The 26266-nt window shown below is 45.8% G+C and overlaps 1 long non-coding RNA gene across 1 annotated transcript; it reads left to right on the top strand.

Annotated features, from left to right (window-relative positions):
- The first annotated feature begins 8691 nt into the window (after positions 1-8691).
- LOC311514783 lies at positions 8692-24573 on the top strand. The gene is made up of 4 exons (XR_014709938.1): positions 8692-9448; positions 18000-18057; positions 21937-22184; positions 24470-24573. It is a non-coding gene; the product is annotated as an uncharacterized lncRNA (long non-coding RNA).
- Positions 24574-26266: the final 1693 nt, after the last annotated feature.

Consider the following 26266-nt stretch of genomic DNA (forward strand, 5'->3'; position numbering starts at 1 on the left):
AGGAGAGTATCTTATCCAAGGAAGATTGTAAAATTACTATATAACTTTATATAAATTAGTATAATGAATAAATTTGCATGATTTGCAATCTCCTTATGGATATTCAAGAAAAGAAGAAAAGACTAAATGTATCAAATACATTATTCATTGTGAATTATTCTCTCAGCTGGACTTAATATCAAGAAAAGTATGATAATGTTATTTAAAAGTTCTGTGTACAGAAGTTGATACCCTGATAACATTTCACTGCCACATTACTATCTCTCCTGACTATATTACCCACTATATTTCTTCAAAGGTGACTTGCGACCATAGTCAGGTATCCTAAATATTCACAAACTGCTGTAGTATAATGTGCTGAATACCCCAATAAAAAAAAACAAAGTAAAAGAGGGTAAATGGGTGGACCAAATTAGTTATAGCCTTCTCAGCCTGACATAGATCCTGGGGAAGATAATGGAGCAGCTGATATGGGACTTCATTAATAAAGGATTGAAGGAGGGTAATGTAATTAATGTAAATAAACATGAGTTTATGGAAAATAGATCCTGTCAAACTAATGTGATATTTTTTGATGAGTTTACAAGTTTGGTTGATAAAGCTAATAGTGTTGATGTAATATACTTAGATTATATAAGGAGTTTGACATGGTACTGCATGACATTTTGACATTAGCCACAGGAACAATTTACCAAGGGTCATGGTGGATTCATCATCACTGATATTTAAATCAAGACTGGAGGCTTTTTCTAAAAGCTATGCTGCAGGAATTCTTTAGGGAAATTATGTGGCCTGTTATACAGAAGGTCAGACTGGGTGCTCACAGTGATCTCTTCAGACCTTGGAGTCTGTGAATCTATGAGTGTGTCCCAGGGTTGATGAAAGCAGAATTTCACTCAGAATGTTCTTATTTTTATCCCACAGGAATTAATATAAGTGTAACTATTCTACCAGGTGGTTAACGGCAGCAAAAAAGGTCAGGTTCAATATATCTCAAGTCCCTCTTGACAAATAATGAAACCAGTTCAAGCCCCCTCCCCCCCAGAAACTTGGGGCAAATAAATGCACCCTCCTTTTGATGCCCTTAACAGGTGGAACTTTCTTACACACCAGCACTGTGTACAAGACAAGGGAATCTTTATTAGGAAAAAGAAGTACAGTGATAAACATGGGAAAACACAGAAACAGACTATATATGTAAGTAAAGAGTACAATACCCCCTCCTTCCAGTCACTTTGGTGTTAGTCTGCCTGACTCCCTTCCCACCTGCTGGTAGGAACATCCTTCAATTAATAGTCCCTTGAGTGTACTACTTCACCCATCCACCAAACCTCACTCTCAGTTTGGATCGATGAGTAGCAGTAGCATTCTATCTAGCTATCTTCATTGTTTGGACAAAAGAGAAGTTAACAGAGCAAACAGAAAATTTTTCACTAAAGAATTGTGATAACATATTGCTTTGGCTATGCAATAAAGGATAAGATACATATACCACACCTTCAACAGTGATGGCTTAAAACCAGTTATCAATTATTTCCACCGGATTAGCCAAATATTGAAAACAAATTTGAAATGCCCCATGCTTTAACCAGGGCAGAGATGGATCACTGGAAAGATGTTATCAAAAAAGTGTGAGCTGCATTTCATGTCATCTCCCTTTCTTTTTTGCCAGCTGAGATAAGAATAAATATGATTTCTCTTTTCTCTGATGTTTTTGTTGTTTTGTTTCTTGCTTTTTTTGTTATAGCAATGGTACTGAATGTTGCTGAGGCCATATCCGATATCAACGTAAGCAAATTCTTTCGATAACTTCTCAGGTGCATGACCCACATTTAGAGTTGATGGTAATAAAAAGGTAGAAAGAGTTGCCCTAAAACAACAGCTAATATATTGAAAATACCAGCAAGAGTCTGGGTGGATTTCAATCTTACCCCATTTCTGTTTTAGAATCAAGTGTTTTTTGTATTCTGTACTTTAGTTCCAGTGGTAGTGTATCTGAAGTTGAATTTTCCAGATTTCTCAGAAATGACAGTTAAGTTATATTCTCAGCATGTTCAGCATGCTTAATGAACTCCTTGGGGAAGTCAGAATATCTGTAACACAATTAACTTCCCATTCTTATGTAAATGAGGAGTTTCAAGGTCCCTGATGGAAGCCTGCTTTTTGGCTACGGTTAGCAAATGTATGCTATTAAATGACACATGGAGCCTTGAGCTGAAATTTAGACTTCACTAATTTGTGCTGTGACATGTACAAACCTGCTTTGGAGGGATGTGAAACACAGTTTTTTAAATGTATCTGATATAATGGGGATTATCACCCCTGGCTAGACTGTCATCAGCAGTCTGATTACCTTTGCCTTTTCTTGCTCTTAATAGAAGGAGCTTGCTGACATGCCTTTCAAAGGCTACATTTACTATTTTACCACTTTGTTGTTTATTATCCAGTTGAGATTATTTATTTAAAATAGAGAAAGTTACCCTACAATAATATTTTAATTTGTGCATGTGTTGGTGTGCATGTAGTTAACTCTGTATAAAAATAGAAAGAGAAATATGCTATAAATCATGTAGATAAGGTCTGTGCAGCTTATAAAGGAAAACAAAACAACATACATAAACGTAATAGCATGAATGAGAAAGAAGACTGAGAAAACAATGTACAAAGTGAAAAGAAGATGTTATTGAATAGTGAAGGCTTTACTGTTGCTGTCATAAATATAAAGGGAAGGGTAAACCCCTTTAAAATCCCTCCTGGCCAGAGGAAAAACCCTTTCACCTGTAAAGGGTTAAGAAGCTAGGATAACTTTGCTGGCACCTGACCAAAATGACCAATGAGGAGACAAGATACTTTCAAAAGCTGGGGGAAGGGAGAAACAAAGTCTCTCTGTCTGTCTGTGTGATGCTGTTGCTGGGGACAGAACAGGAATGGAGACTTAGAACTTAGTAATTAATCTAGCTAGATATGCGTTACATTCTGATTTCTTTAAATGGCTGAGAAAATAAGCTGTGCTGAATGGAATGGATATTCCTGTTTTTGCATCTTTTTCTAACTTAATGTTTTGCCTAGATGGATTCTCTATGGTTTGAATCTAATTACCCTGTAAGGTATTTACCATCCTGATTTTACAGAGGTGATTCTTTTTACTTTTTCTTCTATTAAAATTCTTCTTTGTTCTTAAGATCCAAGGGTTTGGGTCTGTGGTAACCTATGCAAATTGGTGAGGATTTTTATCAATCCTTCCCCAGGAAAGGGCGGGTAACATTTGGGAGGATTTGGGGGGGAAGACGTTTCCAAATGGACTCTTTCCTAATAATATACTACCGGTTAGACGTTTGGTGGTGGCAGCAAAAGTCCAGGGGCAAAAGGTAAAATAGTTTGTACCTTGGGGAAGTTTTAACCTAAGCTAGAAAAAGTAAGCTAAGGAGGTTTTCATGCGGGTCACCACATCTGTAGCCTAGAGTTCAGAGTGGGGAAGGAACCTTGACAGTTGCTAATAAAGCACTTTGAGATCTTTGGATCAGGGAAGGCACTATATATGTGTAAAGTATTCTTGTTTCAGAAAAACGACGCCCCTGCACCTTTAAACAGGGGTGGGGGGTGTTGTTTTTCTGGCTGGCTGAGTGAAGGGGGGGGAACTGCTGCAGAAAGGGGCAGCATGGTTGCTGACTCATCCCCTGGGAATGCAGGGTTTTAAAAGGGACAATTTGGTTACACACACCAAGGCTGTAGCAGGGCCCTCCCTCCCTCCCTTTTAGGTGGCAAAATACCAGGTTTAGTCAACACTGCTGTTGGCATTATTCTAGCTGCCCCTTTTTCAGGAGGGTAGGAAGGAATTTTTCCCTTACCGCCATATTGGCTTGGGTGCAGTTGGGGTTTATTCACCTTCCACAACGTGGGTTTCAGGAAGGGCTCTGTTCATGCATGGCATGAAGACCATATGTTGCAACTCATTATTTAAGTGTAGGGCAGATGTCCAGTGCAGATACTCCATAGAAAAGGTATACAGTGAGCAGATAAATGGCTTGGGGTTGAGCACCTCTTGTCACTTTGAAAAGTCAGCGCCTGTGCTGTACACTGTTATCTGTTGGGTAGTTCCAGACATCTAATAATAAAGTTGCGGCTTGATTACACCCATGTCGAATGTCTCCTGTCCTTCTTTCGGCATACCCAGACAACGAAACTATATGTCAGTTTAAAAATGCCAAAATGGTATCAGGTAAAGGGAAGCAGTCTATCAGCCTGAGTTTTTATCACTCATTATTACAAGTCTATTGTTAATAATGACAGAGTATAGTTTCTTGGGTTTCATATTCATTAATTTCAAGTTCCTGGGGAAAGAAACTTGAATTAGCCCATTGAATAAGATTAGAAATGGGAACTTGCTAGATATTAACTAGGGTAACATGTTCAAAAGCTTCTGTGGAGCTTAAGTCTCATCTTCAAAAGTGCCTCCGGGTAGATTTACAATGGAGCTGGAAGATGTAATTTTGGTAGTTGTGGTAGTTGTGGTAACATGAGCAGCAGGTTGATCTAGCTGCCCTGAGTACAATCTTGCCTGAGACCCTAAGTATATACTTGGGTGGCTTGCCCCTCCCACTGCTCATGCTGCCATGGCTCCATTTCTATTTTTAGCACTCTAGCTCTATCAAAGTTAGTGCAGGTAGGTCTAATGGAGCTGGAAGTTACATCTTCCAACACGAGTGCAGACATACCATTCGGCACTTAGAAGTTGATGTCCCATTGATTTTAGTCCCAGGATATTTTTTTCCTAATGAATGTCAATGAGTATAACAGAGACAGGTTTTCTCATGAGCAGTCAGTTGGGTTATACAGGGTGAAGGTAGTGCAGAATTAGGTCTTTGGAAATAATATATATATTTCAGGATATATAGTTCAGGTTTTTGGAAAACATCAGTCTACTTTAAAATAGCTGACACGTCTGTCTACAACTGTAAACTGATTTTTAAATAATTGATATAATAAATTAGTACTTAGCAATTGTGTACTGCTTCACATGTTGGAAATGTTTTATAAACATCAACTAATATTAAACTGCATTTTCACTATAACAGCAGAGCTTGGGAGCTACAACTTAGAACAAAACCATTATATCTATGCTACGTAGAGTTGAGTAAATAATTGTCAACAATTTATTTGTGCCAGATTTTCTGCTCAGAAACAGATTTAAGGGGAAATCCTGAAGTCAGGAAATCGGAGGTTTGCCAATGACTTCACTGTAGCCAAGATTTCAGCCTTAAAATTTAAAAATGTATTTGTTATTGGAAATTATTTGCAAATTTATTCAGAACTGGTCTGCACATCATTCCAGAACAGTTCACTGTGAGAATTTGCAATACAAAGTTTACAGTTTCTGCTTGTAGGTTACATCGTACAACATTTTTCTATTCCCTGATTGGATGAATTAAACAACAACTTCTGGGGGAATTCTGCACCAGTGTGCAATGCAGAATTTGTGCAGAATTAAAGTTCTGGGAAAAATTCATATTTCCTGGCAGAACTGGTGCTGCAGAGCTGCTGGCTGCCACTACGGGCTGCTGGACCCAGAAGAGCCCAGCTCTTCAGCTTACAAATACAGGATGCTGCCGAGGAGTGGGAGAAAGCTGGAGAGTTCTTGGAGGCTGCAGTTCCCAGCACTCCCAGAAGGAAGCAGGAGGCATGCAGGTAACTCTGTACAAGCCTAGGAATCAGAATCAGGCTGTTTTTCTCTCTGGATCCCTGTGCTCTGGGAGGGAGTGGAATGCCTGTGTCTAGTATGTGGGATTTCCCACGGCTGGGCTCTGGCGGATTGGGGGTGCTGGTATCTGGGCTGGTAGGGAGCCCAGCAACTGGGATCTGAGGGTAGGGAGGTGCAGGTATATGGGCTGGGGATGCCCAGCTGCTGGGCTCTATGACAAAGGGGTGTATTGATTTCTGATTTGTGGGGTACCCAGAGCTGGGAGCATGAGTAGGGGATGAGGGTGACTGGGCTGGGGGGCACCTGATGGCTAGGCTCTGGGGGCAAGAGGTGTAGGTGTCTGGGCAGGGTGGTGCCCCGTGGCTGGGCTCTAGAGGGGAGAGACTGTGGATCTCTGGGCTGGGGGACACCTCATGGCTGGGATCTGGGTGTAAAGTGTGTGAGTGTCTGGGCTTGGAGGTGCCCCAGAGCTGGGCTCTGAAAGCTAGGGGAATGCGGGTCTCTGGCCTGGGGGACATCCTGCGTCTGGGCTCTAGGAGAAAAGGGATCTGGGGGAGGGGGTTGAGACCTGAGTTTTCACCCAAGATGTGCCCAGCTGGCACATGTGACACACCCAGACTGAGACACCCAGCAAAGTCATAACAGAGGAACAGGAACTGGGTTGTCATAGGAATTTTTTTAACTCTCTCCTCGTGGGAAAAACCTTTTTTGTTGTCTATATTGTTATAGACATACTTATGACAGGTATTGTGAAATAGATTACCAAAACAATTGAAAATGGTGTGATTATGGTGTATTATTTTGACAAATAAATTGTGCGGAATTTTAAAATATGTGCAGAATTTTTAATTTTTTTGGTTCAGAATTCTTAATTTTTGGCACAGGATTAGATACGGGAACTAATAGATACAGCATGAATCACAAATATTTAGTTCAAAATGATGTTCAGCAAATATTGGAATGTTTGATTGCTCTCAGAAAATGGCCATGAAAGAACAGCAAATATGAGTGAATCAAAATTCTCTCTTGCATGTGACTGAATAGTTACTGACATGTTTTTGCACTACTCTGTCAGTTCTCACCATAATGCACTGTTTGAGTTCTCATTGGAGTTGCTAGTTAATTAATGGGCAGATACCAGTCATGTACAGTGGTGACCCCTAAACTATTCAATTGTTTTTACAATTCTATACGAATATACTTTAAAACAACTTGTAAATGATAAAAAAAAAATGTTTCAACAATAAGATTTGTGAGGAGAAAAAATAAACCAAAAAAACCCCACCTGTGTGTCACATCCTTATATTACTCAGTTTTCATTGAGGACTTAGTTAGCCCAAACTCCTACAGGCAGGAGTCCTGGAAGAATCACAGCCATGAAGAGCCTTTTTTATGATGTCTCTATTGAAAACAGGCTACCAGGGCTGGTGAAACCAGTAAAAAAAAAATTAAACCAATAAGAAACATCCCAGCTGAGAAACATAAACCTGCCAACTGGTTTGGAATCAAAGATGCCTTACCTTTAATAACATTCTGTTTGCTTAAAGTGTGGTTCTTCCCTAAAAATAGCTCTGTTAAAAGGGACTGTGGGGTTCAATATTTATTGGGTCTCATTGATTCCAGATCAGATTTGCTCTGTTTACAAATTCCAGATAAGCATTACATATTCAAGGCTCATCTTTACAGAATAATCCTCAACAGTAGTAACAAATTGTCAGTTTAATTTGTGGAAGAAAGTGTAAATTACAAATGAATGAAGTTGGAACCGTAAATGAAATCATAATCCATAAAGTTTGACTTCCAGGAGTGAAACAATAACCATAATCGTCACTTTAAATATTGGAATGGAAGTGAATTCTTCTTTATTTTAGTTATTTAGTAAATGGCTTTAGGTAAATATCTTGAACTCTTGTAAATTAATAGAGAAAAAGTGTTCATTTTATGGCCTAATACTAGTTTTAAATATCACAGATAAATTAGGTAGGGGGTGTGACAAAGTTCCTCCTCTACCTTGGTGGGTCTTGCACTTATTGGCGGATTTGCTCGCCTTGGAGCTTCACAGCAGCTCTCAGTTTGGCCGTTTTTGTGAACCCACAGTCCAGGTCAACTCCTCCTGTGTCTGACCAGGAGTTGGGAGGATTTGGGGGGAACCCGGGCTCTCCCTCTACTCTGGGTTCCAGCCCAGGGCCCTGTGGAATGCAACTGTCTAGAGTGTCTCCTGGAACAGTTTTCAGAGTAACAGCCGTGTTAGTCTGTATTCGCAAAAAGAAAAGGAGTACTTGTGGCACCTTAGAGACTAACCAATTTATTAGAGCATAAGCTTTCGTGAGCTACAGCTCACTTCCTCAGATGCATATCGTGGAAACTGCAGCAGGCTTTATATATACACTGAGAATATGAAACAATACCTACTCCCACCCCACTGTCCTGCTGGTAATAGCTTATCTAAAGTGATCATTAGGTGGGCCATTTCCACCTGGCCAATGGCCACCTGATGATCACTTTAGATAAGCTATTACCAGCAGGACAGTGGGGTGGGAGTAGGTATTGTTTCATATTCTCAGTGTATATATAAAGCCTGCTGCAGTTTCCACGATATGCATCTGAGGAAGTGAGCTGTAGCTCACGAAAGCTTATGCTCTAATAAATTGGTTAGTCTCTAAGGTGCCACAAGTACTCCTTTTCTTCCTGGAACAGTTGTGTGACAGCTATAACTCCCTGGGCTACTTCCCCATGGCCTCCTCCCAACACCTTCTTTATCCTCACCATAGGACCTTCCTCCTGGTGTCTGATAATGCTTGTACTCCTCAGTCCTCCAACAGTATGTGTTCTCACTCTCAGCTCCTAGCACCTCTTGCTCCCAGCTCCTCACGTGCACCACAAACTGAAGTGAGCTCCTTTTAAAACCCAGGTGCCCTGTTTAGCTTGCTTTAATTGATTCTAGCAGCTTCTTGATTGGCTGCAGGTGTTCTAATCAGCCTGTCTGTCTTAATTGTCTCCAGAAGGTTCCTGATTGTTCTGGACCCTTCCCTGTTAAGGAGCCGGAATCGTTCTTCACTCGCTCCTGAGCTATTTGCTTTCCTTTCTTTCCTAAAGCCCCCCGGCCCGGATTTTTCACACTTTTCCTTTTGCTTAGTTTCCCCCCCCGCGTTTGGGCCGGACGCTTTGTTTTTTTGGTTTCGTTTTTTTTCGTTCTTTTGAGCTGCGTCAGTGTGCTGGCCAGTCGCCAGCACCCCCCCCCCCCCCGATGCCTGCTTTTGGACTTTGCTCCTTGCTTACTTGAAACCCCCGGAGGAGGGGGGGAGGACTGCCAACCTGCTGTCCGGAGAGGGGAGTGGACCCCCCCAGACCCAGCTGTTTTGCTTTTTGCCTGGACTTTTTCCGAGAGCCTTGGGACAGAGCCAACAGCTGTAGCAGACGCCAGAGGCCGGAGAACTCCCGGGCAGCTATGAATCATCGTGGAGAGAGGCCGTAAGACTGAGGGATTTCTTTTGAATTTCTACCCTCGGGGGGGGGGAGTTGACTGCATTTCAGCTGCGCCTGCGGCGGCACAGGGGTGTAGCAGGGAGCTACCCCCAGATCCATCGGTGCCCCCAACCCCCCCCACCACTATTACAACTATCACGGCCCCCGCTGCTTCGTCCCTGCTGGCAATCTGCCATCTGCCTTCGGATCCAGCTATTTGCTTTGGACTTTGCCTTTTGGACCAGGCATAACAACCAACCAAGCGAGACTCTTTGGACACTTGTGGTGGGTTGTCCTCCCCCCACCCCCCCCCCCGGATTGTTTACCCCATAGCCTACCCCTACTACCGGACCCCGATTTTTGCCCCCCCCCCCTCCCAGTGTTTCCCTGTCTCTCCCTGCTTACAATGGCAGAGAAGGAGGGACGCAAGGCCCCTCCACCGAAATTGGTTGCCCCTTCCCCATCTACCCTCCTGCCCACCCCTCAAGATTTCCCCACCGCCTCCATTGTTAGAACCCCTGCCACCGCCCCCGCTGGGGCATCGGCAGTGGGAGGCACCGGGGCGATTACTACTGCTGCTCTGGTTCCTGCCCCACTAGATTCTAGGAACCCCCCCCCAGTTAGACGGAAAAATCGAAGCGGGCCAAAAGGGAAGGGCCCCGCTAATGCCGCTGGACCCTCCGTGGCAGAAGCCGCCCCCACCACAGTGGCCTCGTCATCGATCGCGGCACCCCTCCCAGCTGTTCCCTCCACCAGCTCTGCGACCATTCCTCCCCCGGCCCCCAGGACGTATGCCCGGGTGGCGACAGGCCCCCCCTCACCTGCCGCCTCCTCATCTCGCCCTCCCACTGCCTCCGCTGCCATTACTAGTAGTCGGGGCCCTCTTCCCGCCCTGACCAGGAAGCACGGTGTTCGTTGCCTCCTAGTACCCGCCTCGCCCCACGTGGAGGCATACGTGCAGGCGTTGGCGAAAGTGGTAGGACCCATGGCCATTGTGGCGGCCTCCAAGATGTATGGGAAGGTCGTTCTCTTTCTGGCCTCGGAGACTGCCGCCCAGGAGGCGGTGGAGAAGGGCCTAGTGGTGGGGGGGGTGTTTCTCCCCCTGGAACCGCTAGAAGATCTGGGCGTTCGCTTCGTCCTCACCTCCGTTCCTCCCTTTTTACCTAATGTTGCCCTGTTACCTGCTCTTTCTGCCCTGGGGAAGCTTGTTTCTGTTATTAGCCCTCTCCCGTTAGGCTGCAAGGACCCCGCCCTCCGTCACGTCCTATCGTTCCGCCGGCAAGTGCAGATTTTACTGCCGGCGGGGGTGCGTGACGGAGAGGCGCTCGAGGGGTCCTTCCTAGTTCCCTACCAGGGAGCCCGCTATAGGGTCTTTTATTCCACCGGAGAGGCCCGGTGCTACCTCTGCCGCTCGGCAGGGCATGTCCGCAGGGACTGCCCTTTGGCCCGGGGGAGAGGGGCACCTGAGACCCCCGAGACCCGGCGGGATATCGGCCCTGTTGTTGCCGACACCCCTGGCCACCCGGCACCCGACACCACCCCCCCTCCCACCCGATCCACCGCTGCCCCCGTCCGGGCCCAAGAGGCACCCCTCCAACAACGCCCGGGCGACCACGGGAGTCCCACTCTTGCCGTAACCACCTCGGCAGAGCCTATGGAGGGGGGTGTGGCAAAGCTTTTACCGGGTGCAGGAGAGGGCTCGCCCCAAGGAGAACCCCCCGCCCCTAATGCTGCCTTACCGCTACCCCCCCAAACCCCTGAACCTCTGCCTCCGCGCCCCGCTCCGTCCCCTGCTACTCCACCCCCGGACGACGCCATGGAGGGCTGGACTGTAGTCCAGGGGAAGCGAGGCAAGCGGAGGGCTCGAGCTCCGCTGCATTCATCTGACGCGGAAGCCCCCCGGAAGACCAGGAAGGGAGGTACCGACCCTGAGCCTCCCGCCTCGGCCACGAGTGAGATCCATTCGCTGGTGTCGGGAGGTGAAGATAGACCAGCAGTGGAGGGTGGAATCCCCCCTCCGCGGGGGACCCTCCCCTCCGAAGCCCCGGGGGAAGCCCCTTCTAACCAGATACCACCTGAACTCCCAACGAACCCCGACGTGACCGCCGAGGCGGGCCCTAGCGGAGAGGCCCCTGGGGTGGTGGGAGTCGGCCTCTCCTCTGTGTACGCAGAGATTGAAGCCCTGGATTTGACCCCGGTCACCCAGGGAGGGGATGATTTACTGCCGGCCGGCCTCGATTTGGGCAATCTCACCCCAGGCCCCCTCTCCCCATGCCCTTTCCCCCTGACTGCCTTTCCGGGTGAGCACCCCACGGAAAGTGGTTTACCGCCTGGGGCCATGGCTGCCACGACCACCCCGGAGCCAGTACCTAGCATTCCTCGGAGCCCCCTCCCTTGCCCCTTCACCCCCGACCCTGCTCGGGAGGCGCCTTCTTTTCGCTGTGCGCCTCCTGAAGCCCAGGGCCTTACCTCTGCCCCTGCCCCCACCCCTATTCCGGTTCAGTCTCCCTCCTCCTGCAAGGCTACCGCCGCCCCTGGGGTTATTTCTTTTCCGCCTTTTGCAGATTCCCCCCAGGGAGCAGTCTTTATGTTTTCTAGTTGCGACTCCCCAGGAGTTGCACCTTTCCCCCTGCCATCCCCGTCCGCCCCAAGGCACGAGATGGAGTTAGTAACCCCAGCCTGTCAGACACCCCGTCGGCGGTCCGCACCCTGCCTACCCGCCTTAGCGGACCACGAAGCTGCATCAAAAGCCCCACCAGGGACTGCTCTGGGAGTTGTAACCCTACCCCCCCATGAGCTGCAGCATGCATTACGGGAGTTCTTGAAACGATGCCGTGGTGCCCGCGATAGGGCACAGCTGGCTCTCCAGCAATGGGGGGACTTTGATCGACTCCTTCGGGCCGCGAGAGCCCTTATGAGGGAGGGTAGAGGGCAAGGGAAGGGCGGTGCCGCGGCCTACGAGCGGGCCCGCAGCTTCCGGAAAGAGTTACTTACTCACGGGATGGGACACGGGTTGCTACGCGACCCGCCGGGGGCCATGAGTACCCCCACCCCTGAGAACTCCCCACCCCCCCAGCCCTCCGCATGACACCTCTCATCATTGTAACCCTGAACACCAGGGGCTGTAGGATGGCTCTCCGCAGGTCCCAGGTGCTCTCCTACCTTCGGGAGGGGAGGTACTCTGTGGTTTTCCTGCAGGAGACCCACACGGACCCAACCGCCGAGGATAGGTGGCGGCTGGAATGGGGGGACGGGGTATACTTTAGCCACTGCACGGCTTGGCAAGCTGGAGTGGCGACCCTGTTCTCCCCCACCCTGCGGCCCGAGGTGCTCGGAGTCACTGAGGCCGTGCCGGGCCACTTGTTGCACCTCCGAGTTCGTTTGGAGGGGCTCGTGGTCAATTTTGTTAATATCTATGCCCCGCAAGTGAGCTCACAGCGGCCGCAATTTTACCAGCAGGTGTCCGAATTTCTCGACACCCTGGATTCACACGAGTGCCTGATCCTGGGAGGGGACTTTAACACCACCCTCGAGGAACGGGACCGCTCGGGGGCCGAGCCGAGCCCGGCCGCCGCGACCATTCTTCGAGACATAGTCGACTATCACTCCCTAGTGGACGTCTGGCGTGACCATCACCCAGATGATACTTCCACGTTTACCTTCGTTCGGGTGGAGGCCCGTCGGTCGCACCGCTCTCGGTTAGACCGTATTTATCTATCCCGTCTCCATCTTTCACAGGCCCACTCCTCCACCATTCGGCCGGCCCCTTTTTCCGACCATCATTTGGTTGCCGTCACGGTCTCCCTCCGTGCAGAGGGACCGGGGCCGGCTTACTGGCATTTTAACAACAGCCTGTTGGAGGACGAGAGCTTTGTGATGTCCTTCCGGGAGTTTTGGCTGGCCTGGCGGGAGCAGTGGCGTGCCTTTCCCTCGGTGCGGCGCTGGTGGGATTTAGGGAAGGTGCGCGCCAAGCTCTTCTGCCGCAATTACACTCGGGGCACCAGCCGACGGAGAAATGCGGCGATAGAGCAGTTGGAACGGGAGGTCTTAGAGCTGGAGAGGCGCCTGGCCGCCAGCCCCGGGGACCCGTCCCTCTGCGGAGCGTGCCGGGAGAAGCGGGAGGAACTTCGAGCCCTCGAGGACCACCGGGCCCGAGGTGCCTTTGTCCGGTCCCGCATCCGCCTCCTTCAGGAGATGGATCGCGGCTCCCGCTTCTTCTACGCCCTGGAGAAAACGAGGGGGGCCAAAAAACACGTCACCTGCCTTCTAGCGGAAGACGGCACCCCCCTCACGGATCCGGAGGAGATGTGTGGGAGGGCCCGTGACTTCTACGCAAACCTTTTCTCCCCGGATCCGACCGATCCTGGCGCTTGCGGGGTGCTCTGGGAGGAACTCCCCACGGTCAGCGTGGGCGACCGAGACCGGCTAGAGCTGCCTCTCACCCTGGCCGAGTTCTCGGACGCCCTCCGTCGCATGCCCACCAATAAATCTCCGGGCATGGACGGGCTGACCGTGGAGTTTTACCGCGCGTTCTGGGACATCCTTGGCCCAGACCTAGTCACTGTCTGGGCCGAGTCCTTGCAGAGCGGGGCCCTCCCTCTCTCGTGCAGACGAGCGGTGCTCGCCTTGCTGCCGAAGAAGGGGGACCTCCGCGATTTACGAAACTGGCGTCCCCTCTCACTCCTTAGCACGGATTACAAAATCGTAGCGAAAGCAATCTCGCTGCGGCTAGGGTCCGTGATGGCGGACGTGATTCACCCAGACCAGACCTATACTGTCCCGGGTCGCAGCATTTTTGACAACCTCTTTTTAGTCCGAGACCTTTTGGAACTCGGGCGGAGAGACGGTCTGTCGTTCGCCCTCCTGTCTCTCGATCAAGAGAAGGCGTTCGATAGGGTAGATCATGGGTACCTCCTGAGCACCCTGCGAGCGTTTGGATTCGGACCTCAGTTTGTGAGTTTTCTCCGGGTGCTGTACGCCTCCGCGGAGTGTCTGGTTAGGCTCAACTGGACCCTGACCGAACCGGTCAGCTTCGGGCGAGGGGTGCGGCAGGGGTGTCCCCTCTCAGGCCAGCTGTACGCTCTGGCGATCGAGCCTTTCCTCTGTCTCCTCCGCAGGAGGTTGACGGGGTTGGTGCTGCGGGAGCCGGAGCTGCGGCTGGTCCTGTCGGCGTACGCCGATGACGTCCTCCTCGTGGTCCAGGACCCGGGCGACTTGGCGCGAGTGGAGGCATGCCAAGCCATCTTTTCGGCAGCCTCCTCCGCCCGAGTCAACTGGGTCAAGAGCTCTGGCTTGGCGGTGGGGGGCTGGCGGCAGGTAAGCCCCCTCCCACCCGCGCTTCAGACCATCCGGTGGAGTGCCGGCCCTCTGCTCTATCTCGGCGTTTACCTTTCTGCCACGCACCCTTCTCCGCCGGAGAACTGGCAAAATTTGGAAGGCGGCGTGATTGAGCGGATCAGGAAATGGACGAGGCTACTCCGATGTCTCTCCCTTCGGGGGAGAGCACTGGTGCTTAACCAACTAGTCCTGTCCACGCTCTGGTACCGGCTCAACACCCTAGCCCCGGCCCCGGGTTTCCTGTCCCACCTCCGGAGATTGATTCTGGAGTTCTTTTGGTCAGGATTGCACTGGGCCCCTGTCGGGGTTCTCCACTTGCCCCTGAAGGAAGGAGGGCAGGGCCTGAAGTGTCTGTACACTCAGGTCCGCGTTTTCCGCCTCCAGGCCCTGCAGAGGCTCCTTTATAGTGCAGGTAGTTCGACGTGGAGCATATTGGCGCATGCCTTTTTACGCCGCTTCCATGGGCTCCGATATGACCGACAGCTCTTTTATCTTTGTCCGAGAGGTTTTCCGCGAGACCTCTCTGGGCTACCGGATTTCTACCAGGACCTCCTCCGGGCCTGGAAACTGTTCTCAACGACCAGGTCCGTGGCGGCCATCGTGGGGGCAGATCTCCTCACGGAGCCCCTGCTACACAACCCCCAACTTTGTGTGCAGGCGGCGGAGTCCCGCACGGTGCGCCAGAGGTTGGTCCTGGCGGGAGTTACGAGGGTCGGGGACCTCCTGGACTACGACCGGGGGGACTGGCTGGATCCCCTGACGCTCGCTCGACGCATGGGGCTCTCCAGCCTTCGCACCCCCCGGCGCGTGCTTCAGGAGGTGGAGGCCGCTTTGACCCCCGCCGCTCGGGCTTATGTTAGCCGAGCCTTGTGCGAGAGCGCGCCCCGCCCATCCCTTACCCCAGGCCCGCCGGACCTTTCCATCGGGCCCCTACCCTGCCGATCCCAACACACCCCTCATCCTTTCACTGCGAGCCGGCTGCATGAACTGCAACCGGTCGGTTTTCAAGTTGCATCACGGAAATATTTATATACACTCACGCTCCATACCCTTCATGCCCGCACCCTGGTGTCCCGCCCCGATACAAAGTGGCGAGATCTCTTACCACCTTTGGAGGGCGAGCAACCTCGGTGGGCCAGCCTGTACTCCACCTTGGTCCCGAGGCCCGTCGGGGACATCAGTTGGCGGCTCCTTCACGGGGCTGTGAGCACGGGCGTGTTTTTGACACGTTTTACCTCCCTTCCGGAGACTTGCCCTTTTTGCAATGTGAGGGAAACCCTGGCGCACGTCTATTTAGAGTGTGCCAGATTGCAGCCTCTTTTTCGGCTCCTCACAAATATTCTTTTGCGCTTTTGGCTTCATTTCTCCCCCCACCTCTTTATCTATACACTCCCCATCCGTGGCCCCACCAAGTCGCGGGATCTCCTGGTTAGCCTCCTCCTAGCCTTGGCTAAAACAGCCATTTATAAGACCAGAGAGCGGAGGTTGGCTCATGAGGCGTCCTGCGATTGCGAGGCCGTTTTCCGGCTCTCAGTACATTCACGTATCCGGGCGGAGTTCCTCTGGGCAACGTCCACCGACTCCCTTGACACCTTCGAGGAGCGGTGGGCGCTGTCCGGGGTTCTCTGCTCGGTGACCCCGTCCGGTTCTCTCCGTCTGACCCTCTGATTGAGGGAAAGAGCGAGAGCCGCCAGTCACAGCCGTTAGTTGCTGTGAATACCATCATTATTGTTTTCTAGGAGGGGTCCTATAATACATGGGTGTACCCCCCCTCCCTCCCAACCACCCACCCCGCAGCCGTGCCCATTTTGTTGGGCACTCTCAGGAGAGGGAGGGTCGGTGACCCTGGGCGCGGCACTAGGTAACTCGAGAGGGTGGAAGACCACGAGTGTCGAGGAAGCCCCCCCGCTCTAGGCCACCAGGTAACTCAGGAGGGTGGAAGACCACGAGTGCCGAGGAAGCCCCCCCGCTCTGGGCCCGGGCTAACCTGAACACCTCTCCCTCCTGAAAGCTGTTGTGTTATACCTCTTGATTGCGTTGTTTTGTTACTAAGTTTTTCTTTCTCCTTTTGTATTCTCTGTAATTGTTACAAATAAATTTCCTTTCTGTTTTAAAAAAAAAAAAAAAAAAAAAAAACCTTCCCTGTTACCTTAAAAAAAAAAAAAAAAAAAAACCTTCCCTGTTACCTTACCCAGGGGAAAGGGACCTACTTAACCTGGGGCTATTATATCTGCCTTCTATTACTCTCCTGTAGCATCTGGCCCAACCCTGTCACAGGGGTCAAAATAATGTGCTTCATTTTTTGAAGATATACAGTATTAAAAATGTAAAAATCTAAAATGAGAATTCATGTTTCAGAGTCTTACCTCCTGCCTTCACAATACCAGGCATATTTTGCCACATTTGGAAAAAAATAATACCAGATGTAGCCTAAAATGTGTATTAATCTTTGAGTGTTCTGTCCTACGTATGGCTCTTGTTACTTGCACTACAAATTAGGGTAGCTGCTACTACAGATCTCCAATCTAAATTTGTACACTAGAGCTTCTAAGAGTAAAGGCATAAGTAAAATAACCTAATTAACAATCATTTTGAATCCACCTTGTATCATACACCTGCCTGGAAATAAAGCTAGTTTAATATTGAAACATATATGTTTGAAATATATTGTTAAAAAATCAGCATGAGAGGCTGAGTCACAACAAGTGGATATGTATAAAAAGTGGAATGACTACGGAATGATCCATGCTGATACATTTTTCTAGTAAAGCCAGTTAACGTATGCATGCTATTAGCACATGTGGTGTCCATGCAAGGATCCAAGATCAAACCCACATATTTTTATTTCCTCCTTAAATCAGTAGGTGGGGAAAAAATGGCCTAAATTGACATTTTGCTATTTTAGTTTCAGACACTGAGAGTTTTACAATTAATTTCACTAGTGAGTCCCTAAAAAGAGATGGCACAGTTTTGAGCTAGGACACTATAATATTCTGAACCCTTCTTTTGTTTTAAGAATGTGCTTGTTCAGATGAAAAAGGTGTTGCAATTAAGCATTGGAAAAGCTGCTTGTATTCCAAAGTCCACGGCTACCTATAGGGTCAGGTGCTCAAAACTTTACAGGAAAGAGAGAGAAAAAAAAATGAGGAAGAAAGGCAACGCAACTGTGGCCCCACTAAGAGTTCATATTATTCACTTGGCTGCCATGTTTCTTCCCCACTCCATCCCTTGCCTACTTTTTTTTTACTTTAGACTGTGGGTAAAATTTTTTAAAAAACATCTTAGTCGGACTGGAGGTGAAGGTGACCTATGCTCCTAGTTCATTCTTTAATAACTTTATCCTGCAAGCTCTTTGTTGCAGGAGCTGTACCTCACTGTACTTATGGGGAATCCTGCAGTACTATTTATTTATTATTAGTAGTAGTAGTAGTAGTATTTTATTAGTAGTATTTTATTAGTGGTAGTAGTATTACTATAAATAATAATTCTTTTATCACAGTGGGAAAATATCCACGAGAACTGACTGAGAATGCCAAACTCCTCTGATGTGTTGTAACGTAAGTCTAATTTGAGCTCAAATCTTCATAGATGCATTAACTCGCTGCACCATCTACTGCTCTAAATTAGTTAAAAAATGTATTCTACAAATCCATCATAGCGTAAAATGATTCCCCAAAGTGTCTTATATTGTTCTAAGGTGCAATGTTTACCTGGTAATCTCTCAAGTGGACTTCACAGATGTGTATTATGGCTGAAAAATTTATAACCTTCCATTATTAAAAAGGAGATAGTCTTGGGGTAGAAATATAAATGATAGATTTATTTAAAATCATAACTAATCTGCTATTCTAAAGCAGCTGAATATATACTGTATTGTAGTATAAATAAATAACTTATGTTCTTCACATCGGTCATTCACTTTTTAATATTAATATTTTAGTGAAATTATAACTCCTTATTGAAGACCTTGAAGTGCATTTGTTTCTTTTTTTTCTTCCTTTTTTTTAAATTGAATGTGAAGAGATACAAAAATCAACAGAGTAGGCACAGAGAGTTACACATGCAATATAACTATGATTGCACATTACTGTTGTCTAATTTCAATTCTACTGCAGCATCATTTCTGGGACACCTTGGCATTGCAGTACTGAGTTGGCTCCTATTTTGTATGAGCTCTGTCACAGTGTACATATATATTTTCAGTTTATGCTTGAACCACAGTGCTGTGTTTCACTTTTATTTCCAATATTCACATCACTGAGGAGATGTAGCATGGGCAAACGTATAGGCTTTTGTCCTATATCTTAGCTGCTTCCATCAATTGTGGTTGCTACCTTACTCCATGGAACAGTACAAAGAGTCAGAATGCCCTCCCAGCTGAGCTGCGATGTATCAGAGAGATGAGGAGGCTGGATCATTTCTTGTTTTCGTCCCACTATTAGGACCTATCAAGGGAAAAGAAGTGTTAGATTGGGTGAAAGGTATCTGGGACACATTTTATCACATCATTTTATCACTGGTACAAGTGTTGTCATGGTTTTTGCATTCTATGCTGGAGCCTCTTTGTGATCTCTGTTCAATAGCTACACCTCTTTTATAATGACATGCCCATGGTGGCCACAATAGTGAAAAAGCTTTTCTAATCATTAGGTATCTAGCATACCAGGAAGATAGCCTGTTCTCAGAAGTCTCTGATATCTGCCTTACTAATATGGGTTGAGTAAGAGGCATGTGCCAGGTAGTCAGCATTTATTTCCTGTCTCCCAATATCACCTATTGCCTTATTTAGGACCCTAGCTTTTGTTTCATGCTGTTTAATACAGGCTCAAACACTAATCCACAATAGAATCATGGAGGAGGCACTGAGCCTTGTATTCATACCAAGACCTGTTTGGATGACTCAGCTGGTCTTATGTTGGTGCAACTTTTTCCAAGTCTAAATCCTGGGTTGGGTGAGGATGGTGTGTGGTTGTTTCTGAGATCCTGGTCAAAGGGAAGCAGGGCAGGAGGTGGGATGGGTGACCATAGGATGGTGTAATAAGTTGGTGGGGGGAAGTGGGAGGAGGGTCAAATACAGCTATAGAGAGTGAAAGTTTAGCTAAGGGCTAAAGAGAAGACAGAAGGTGAAAAAGAGTTGGGGTCAGCCTTTGAGTAAGTGGGTGAGTCCTTGAGGGAGAAATAGGATAGAATCAGCAGGGGGCTGGAAGTGTAGAGAAAACATTTCATAGGAATAAGGACACTATTGGAGAAACTGGGCCATATTGGAATGAGCACAAAGCAATAGGGGGGAAAAGAAACTGAATAAAAGTTCAAAACAAAACAAAACATAAAAAGCTACAACAATCGTGCACCCAGTGTGATGTATGTTTAATTCCTATTAATGTCAATGTGAGTTATGCATACAATCGGAGAAAATAGATACCTCCAAATGTAAACAGTCATTCATTTTCTTATTAAAGAAAAAAATCAGAAGCAAGGCCAAATTATTTAAATTGGGGAGAATACTTCAAAAAACATTAGACAGCCCCTGAATAAGGATTATCTTCACAAATTCTGATTAATATAAATCTGAGTGACAGTAATTCCTTGTGAATTATGATGAAAACCTAACCATTATTGTCACCAAAAATATACATCTCCTCTCAAACAACAGGACAATGAGACATGAGAACAATTAACCTCAGTAACTGTGTAACATTAGAGTTTGTTTCAGAGTAGCAGCCGTGTTAGTCTGTATTCACAAAAAGAAAATGAGGACTTGTGGCACCTTAGAGACTAACAAATTTATTTGAGCATAAGCTTTCGTGAGCCAGAGCCCACTTCATCGGATGCATTCAGTGGAAAATAGAGTGGGGAGATTTATTCTATCATTCCAATTTTCTAAGCAGCTTCAAACAGCTGTCATATTACATATATAAATGGTACCTTGCAGTATTTCCCCACAGATTTATTTATCCTGGCCTGCAATACAGGATGGGAAATATTTAGTCCTACCCATTAGCAGGTTTGAGGTCTCATATCTCACATTCCATTGCAGTTCATAAATGGTTGTTGTATGTCTATAACAAAAGGAAGAATTGAATCTTTCATAAAAAGAAAAGGAGGACTTGTGGCACCTTAGAGACTAACAAATTTATTTGAGCATAAGCTTTTGTGAGCTACAGCTCACTTCATCGGATGCATTCAGTGGAAAATACAGTGGGGAGATTTACATACATAGAGAACATGAAACAATGGGTTTACTATACACACTGTAACCAGAGTGATCACTTAAGGTGAGCTATTACCAGGAGGAGAGCAGGGTGAGGGAAAAACCTTTTGTAGTGATAATCAAGGTGGGCCATTTCCAGCAGTTGACAAGAATGTCTGAGGAACAGTGGGGAGTGGGGATGGGGTGGAATAAACAAGGGGAAATAGTTTTACTTTGTGTAATGACCCATCCACTCCCAGTCTGTAACCTTAGTTCTCCTACAGGGGAAATCTGTATTAGTATTGCTGTAAGGCGCTTTAGGGAAGGGTTTGGCAAGGATTTACCAGTGCATTTTGAGGGCCTCAAAATTTGGGCAGGCCTATACCCATAGCAATGCCACTGAAGGAGGCCCTTGAGGAATTAAATCAGACATAAGAATACAAAAGTATCACAGAATGCTATTACTGAAAAATTGCTCACTTGCTCATTTTTACCATATAATTGTAAATCAATTGGAATATAAACATTATACTTACATTTTGGTGTGTAGTACATAGACCCGTATAAACAAGTCATTGTCTGTATGAAATTTTAGTTGTACTGACTTTTCTAGTGCTTTTTATGTAGCCTGTTGTAAAACTAAGTGAATATCTAGATGAGTTGATGTAGCCCCTGGAAGACCTCTGTGTACCCCCAAAGGTACATGTACCCCTGGCTGAGAACCACTGCTCTAAGGGAACATATGATGATTTTTCCACAAATATAATACGATATTGTTTTGCAAGAAAGCTTTGATTTTTCTACACATTCTCCCTAGAAGGGTATTATATAACCCTAAATTTGGAGATGAGCAGGTTTTTTTTTTTAAGAAAAAGCCATAACTTTTAAGAATCTATTCATATTTGGTATTTCTGTCGTCTATCTAATTGTCTTTTTGCCTGTTTCCTAAGCCATTTTTCTTATTGCCTTATATTTGATGCTTCAGGGCATGCTTTCTGCAGGGTGCATTGATATTTAGCTGTGCTGTCTGAGTCCCATTAACTTTAATGAGATTGCATGGCTAAAATTCTGGTCATCACACAGAAAATATTCATCTAAAACCCTTTGTTACAACTTTTTCTTTTTAATATGAAGATTTCTGTAAAGTTAAAAAACAAAATGAAAGAAACAGCACCTTTGGACTTTTATTTGAAAACTATAATTTAAAGTATGTTGAATGTATTGTTATGTTTCCTTTCCACAATAGATGTTACCACTTTCTGGCTGAAGATCTTTTTCGTTGGTGGCGTCAGAGAAGGATCCACTCAAGGCAGAAAAATAAGCTGGCAGAAGGGTGGCTGGGGATCTTTTGTGTGCTAGCTCCTACAGAAGAAGATCCAGGGGCTGGAGGAGGATCGAAGGATGATTAGGCATGTTTAGGGAATCTGTTTCCTTCTCATAGAAACAGCACAAAGGAAAGGACACGTTCCTCACACCAGGGAACCGGAAAGAAAGGTAGCACATCTGAAGTGAACTTAAAAAGCTCTGTTTTGACTCAGTGACATCATTTCCCACCTTCTTTCTGCCCACTACCAACACAAAGGAGAGCCTCCCCCTTCCAGCAGAAAGCAGAGCAAGGTCTTCACTCTGCCACGATGAACCTGCTATAGTAGGGTACTAACACCACATCAAGTAGGCTGATAATTGCATTTCCTTTACCCAACTATGAACAGACAAAGGTTTGCATCATTAAAAGAATAATCTTTTCCATTTGAGGAAGAGATTCACCAGTTTTGCCCTTTCCCAGAACAGCACAATATTCGGGGTGATGAGCACACTGGCCATATTTTGACATCAAAGGATTCCCAGAGGAGCTAATTGAGACAGTGCCTGTCATTAAATAGTCCTAAAGCACATAAGCAAATTGTCTATTTTTGTGTTCTCACCAGTAATCTCCAGAGACACAGACACAGCTAGCCATGATCTGGTGGGTATCATCATCCTTAGGTGGGTATGGCCATTAATATAAATGCAAGAACCCACCCCTTAACGGAGTGAGATCATTTCTTCTTCCAGGCAGAAATCAAACTTTCCTCATTACAAGGCAGGAAGAAACTATTGCCATGCTCCACTCCTGAAACTTAAAGCCTCTGGGACCTTACCCTATTCCAAAATTTACTTATACAAGGCTGCCCAAACAAGAGATCAATAATTCACAAAACTAGTGAGACCACTAGATGACTATTCTAGCACTACAACACCCTCTCTTATGTCATTGACCACACAGTTTGTCATGGTTCTTGGTGGGAAAGAAGAAAACTCAAGGGCCGGTAGTAGAAACATAATTCTGATACCAGCAGATTCAGACACAAAGAATTTCTACACATCTAGGATGATGCCATCAAAGAGGGGAAAAGACCCAATGTACTCTGTACCAAATCCTTAACTGGTCCAGTGAAACTGAGTTATTAAGGAAGATAATGGTGGTGGAGAAATAGGCAATCTCTCAGGTAATTAGGACCATGGAGGTATTTGAATATTAAGACCTTGATCTGGACTCCATGGTTTCCCCTACTATTGAAGGTATCTTACAAGGCCTTGGTGTCCTTTTATACTCTGCTTTCTCTTCAGATCATCTTAATCTGTGGACTCTTCACTTCTACTCAATGCCTAAATCACCATGGAGATAATAAATGCCTCTTCTCATTTGCTAGTAGTCAGTGGTCTGCATCCCATCCTAGTGTTCACATCTGGGCATAGTGACCCATGAATATGTAACCTCCTGGCTTTTCTCCTACATTGGAAACAGTACAAAATTGTGCTTTTCCTGGCCATATAGAAAAGAGCATTAATTTTATGTTTATCAATCTGTGATAAAAGACATTGTATATTTCTTTCAAAAAGCCATCAAAGACATTAGTTCCAGGCAACCCTGAGCCATTCTGTATAGAAGTAGTCCCACACACTCATGTACTTTGCTTCTGAATCTTAAATCACTCCTTCTTGTGTGTAAGGGTGAGGCATAGAACATGTTTGGGCTCTGATATTCCATATTCATTATCTCTGTCTTGGTGATGGATTATAGATAGACTTTAATATGGATAAACAGATCAAAACGTAATCTCTTTACAATAATCATCTATTACTTAGAGTTATTCAGAAACATGATAAAATAGTACAAAAGCATAATCTGTAGAAAATAAAAGATATTTTAGTGGCAATGTTATTATTTAATTTAGATTTTTGTAATATTTACATCTAAAAGGCATACATTTTAAAAAGTTATTGACATATTTTGACTCCAGTAATCTCTGTGAAATAACACTTCTCAGTCTCCAGGCTTACACCCATTACAATATATTGCCCTTGTTTTTAATTGCCATGCTAAGTACAGGTCCTGTTGCTGCAGCTGGATTCACATGGTCAGACCCTTGAATCTACCTGGCCATGTAGGCACAGGAATCTGCCTGCCTGGAACTAGGTCCAGGATTGGTACCACAGTGATCTTCCTGCACTGTTCTGGAAAGCAAATGGAGGATGAAAATATTATATTGTTAGGTGTGTTTCTTTTCTCTTCTATTGCGAAAAGGTGGTGAATAAACCCGAGGGAATATTTTTAACTTTAAGCAAATAAAGAATTGGTTTTAATGTAATCTCCTTGCTTTCAGCTTTAAAAAGAGTGGGCCAAATCCTGCTGGATATTACACAGTTGTAACTGAAAGCAGAATTCACTCCAGGGTCTGCAAGCACTCTAAACATGTTGTCCATGGTTTTATTTATTGTTTTTTTTTCCTTTTTAGGAATTCCAGACCAAGAGCTACTTACCAATATTAATTTGAGACTTTTCAATTATCTTACTTAACAACTGATGTGATTTATACGGAGTTTGATGGGACCAGTTGTAGTGGAGAATATTGTTTTTTTGTGCATTTGCATAGTAAACATATTTCTCTAATGAAAATGAAATTTAAATAAATAATTCCTATAGATCATTACAGACATTATTAAAAGCATGTGTCAAGGTGATAGATCGTGTGCCAAGCTGTGCTTTTTTCAAGGCTAAAAAAAATATGAATTTGTAAGCATTCCAAGAGGCATGGGGGTGGGAGGCACACCAGAAAAGTTATTGCACCTTTTTAAGCTGAAACATCAAATTTGAAAATTAAAGACAGGATCTGGCTAGGAGGAAAAAATAAAGATATGCTAAACAGTTTAAAGGTTAATGAAGATACCTCCAAGCACAGGGACAACTATCTACTAGAAATTACCTTTCTGCCCTCCAACCTGCCTCAGATGATTAAGGTAGTAAAATATATTTCTAATATCTACCCATCTGAATTTACAAGAAGAGAAATATGAGAACTAGGAAATAATTCAAAGTATATTTTATTAGCACCTCATACCTCAGAACAATTTAGCTGTTTTAAACAGTATTACAGCAGTCTGCTGTATATCAGGGGAGGAACGCACTACAGGTCTCTTTTTGGAATGATTATGATACTTCCTTAGGGCTTTTCTGCACAGGGAGTTCATAGGGAAGTTAGAATGAAATAGCTAGGGTGAGAATCTAAAAGCACAATAGCTGTTCCACACTAACCCCTCATGTAACATTCTTATTCCATATTAAGAGTACCTTCTTGCTATTTAGGTTAATCCAATTCCAAAGTGTATTAACCTAAGTCATACAAGGTATGTCTAAACTGCAAAGAAAAAACCCGCAGCACTGAGTCTCGGAACCCAGGTGCATTGACTTGGACTTGGGCTGCAGGGCTAAAAATAACAGGGTACACTTTTGGATCTGGGCTTGAGACCAGTCTTTGAGACACCCATTCCCCAGCGGGTTTCAGAACCTGGGCTCCAGCCCAAGTCCAAATGTCTACACTGCTATTTTTAGCCCTGCAGCCTGAACCCCACAAGCCCGAGTCAATTTTGACCTAGGCTCTGAGACACAGTGTTGCAGATATTTTATTTCAGTGTACACATACCCACCAAGGTACCCATTGCAGAATAAGAACCTTCATGTGTAGAATAGCTATTCTGAGCTTTCCCCCCCTGTACACAAGCCCTTACACTGTGAGTTCCTTCCAGCAGTGCTGCTGCTGCCTTCTCCCAGGATATTATGGTCACCCTGGAACATAAGTAATAAATATTAACAAGAAGAAATACATCAAGATTTCTAATCTGGTATTTTGATATATTTGCTGCATATGGAAATATACTTATATACATATAAATGCTGAAGTAAGAGGCCTGCAAAATAACGGGCCTGCATTTACTGCTATCAATGGCAAAAATAACTTCAAGAGGTAAAACTTCTGGCCAAATGTGACATTAAAAAGAACAAGTTTCATCGAGATTCTTCTTTACTCAATAATTTCAATGATAAAATGGAGCATAAAAGAAAAATAACAGGGAAAACATCTCCTCACTCCCACTAGTCTCTCTCCCCGGCACAGAGCCCTATTGATATACTTATTCATGTTGAGTAATGCATTATTCTATGAGTAATCACCGTTACAGATGCACAAAGAAGACTTATGGATTCCTTAACGAGGCAGCTGAGAAATCCAACAAGTCAAATAGGGAGTATGGCAGGG

Source organism: Lepidochelys olivacea, assembly GCF_965140295.1.
Source record: "Lepidochelys olivacea isolate rLepOli2 genome assembly, chromosome: 1".
In the NCBI taxonomy this organism is placed as follows: Eukaryota; Metazoa; Chordata; order Testudines; family Cheloniidae; genus Lepidochelys; species Lepidochelys olivacea.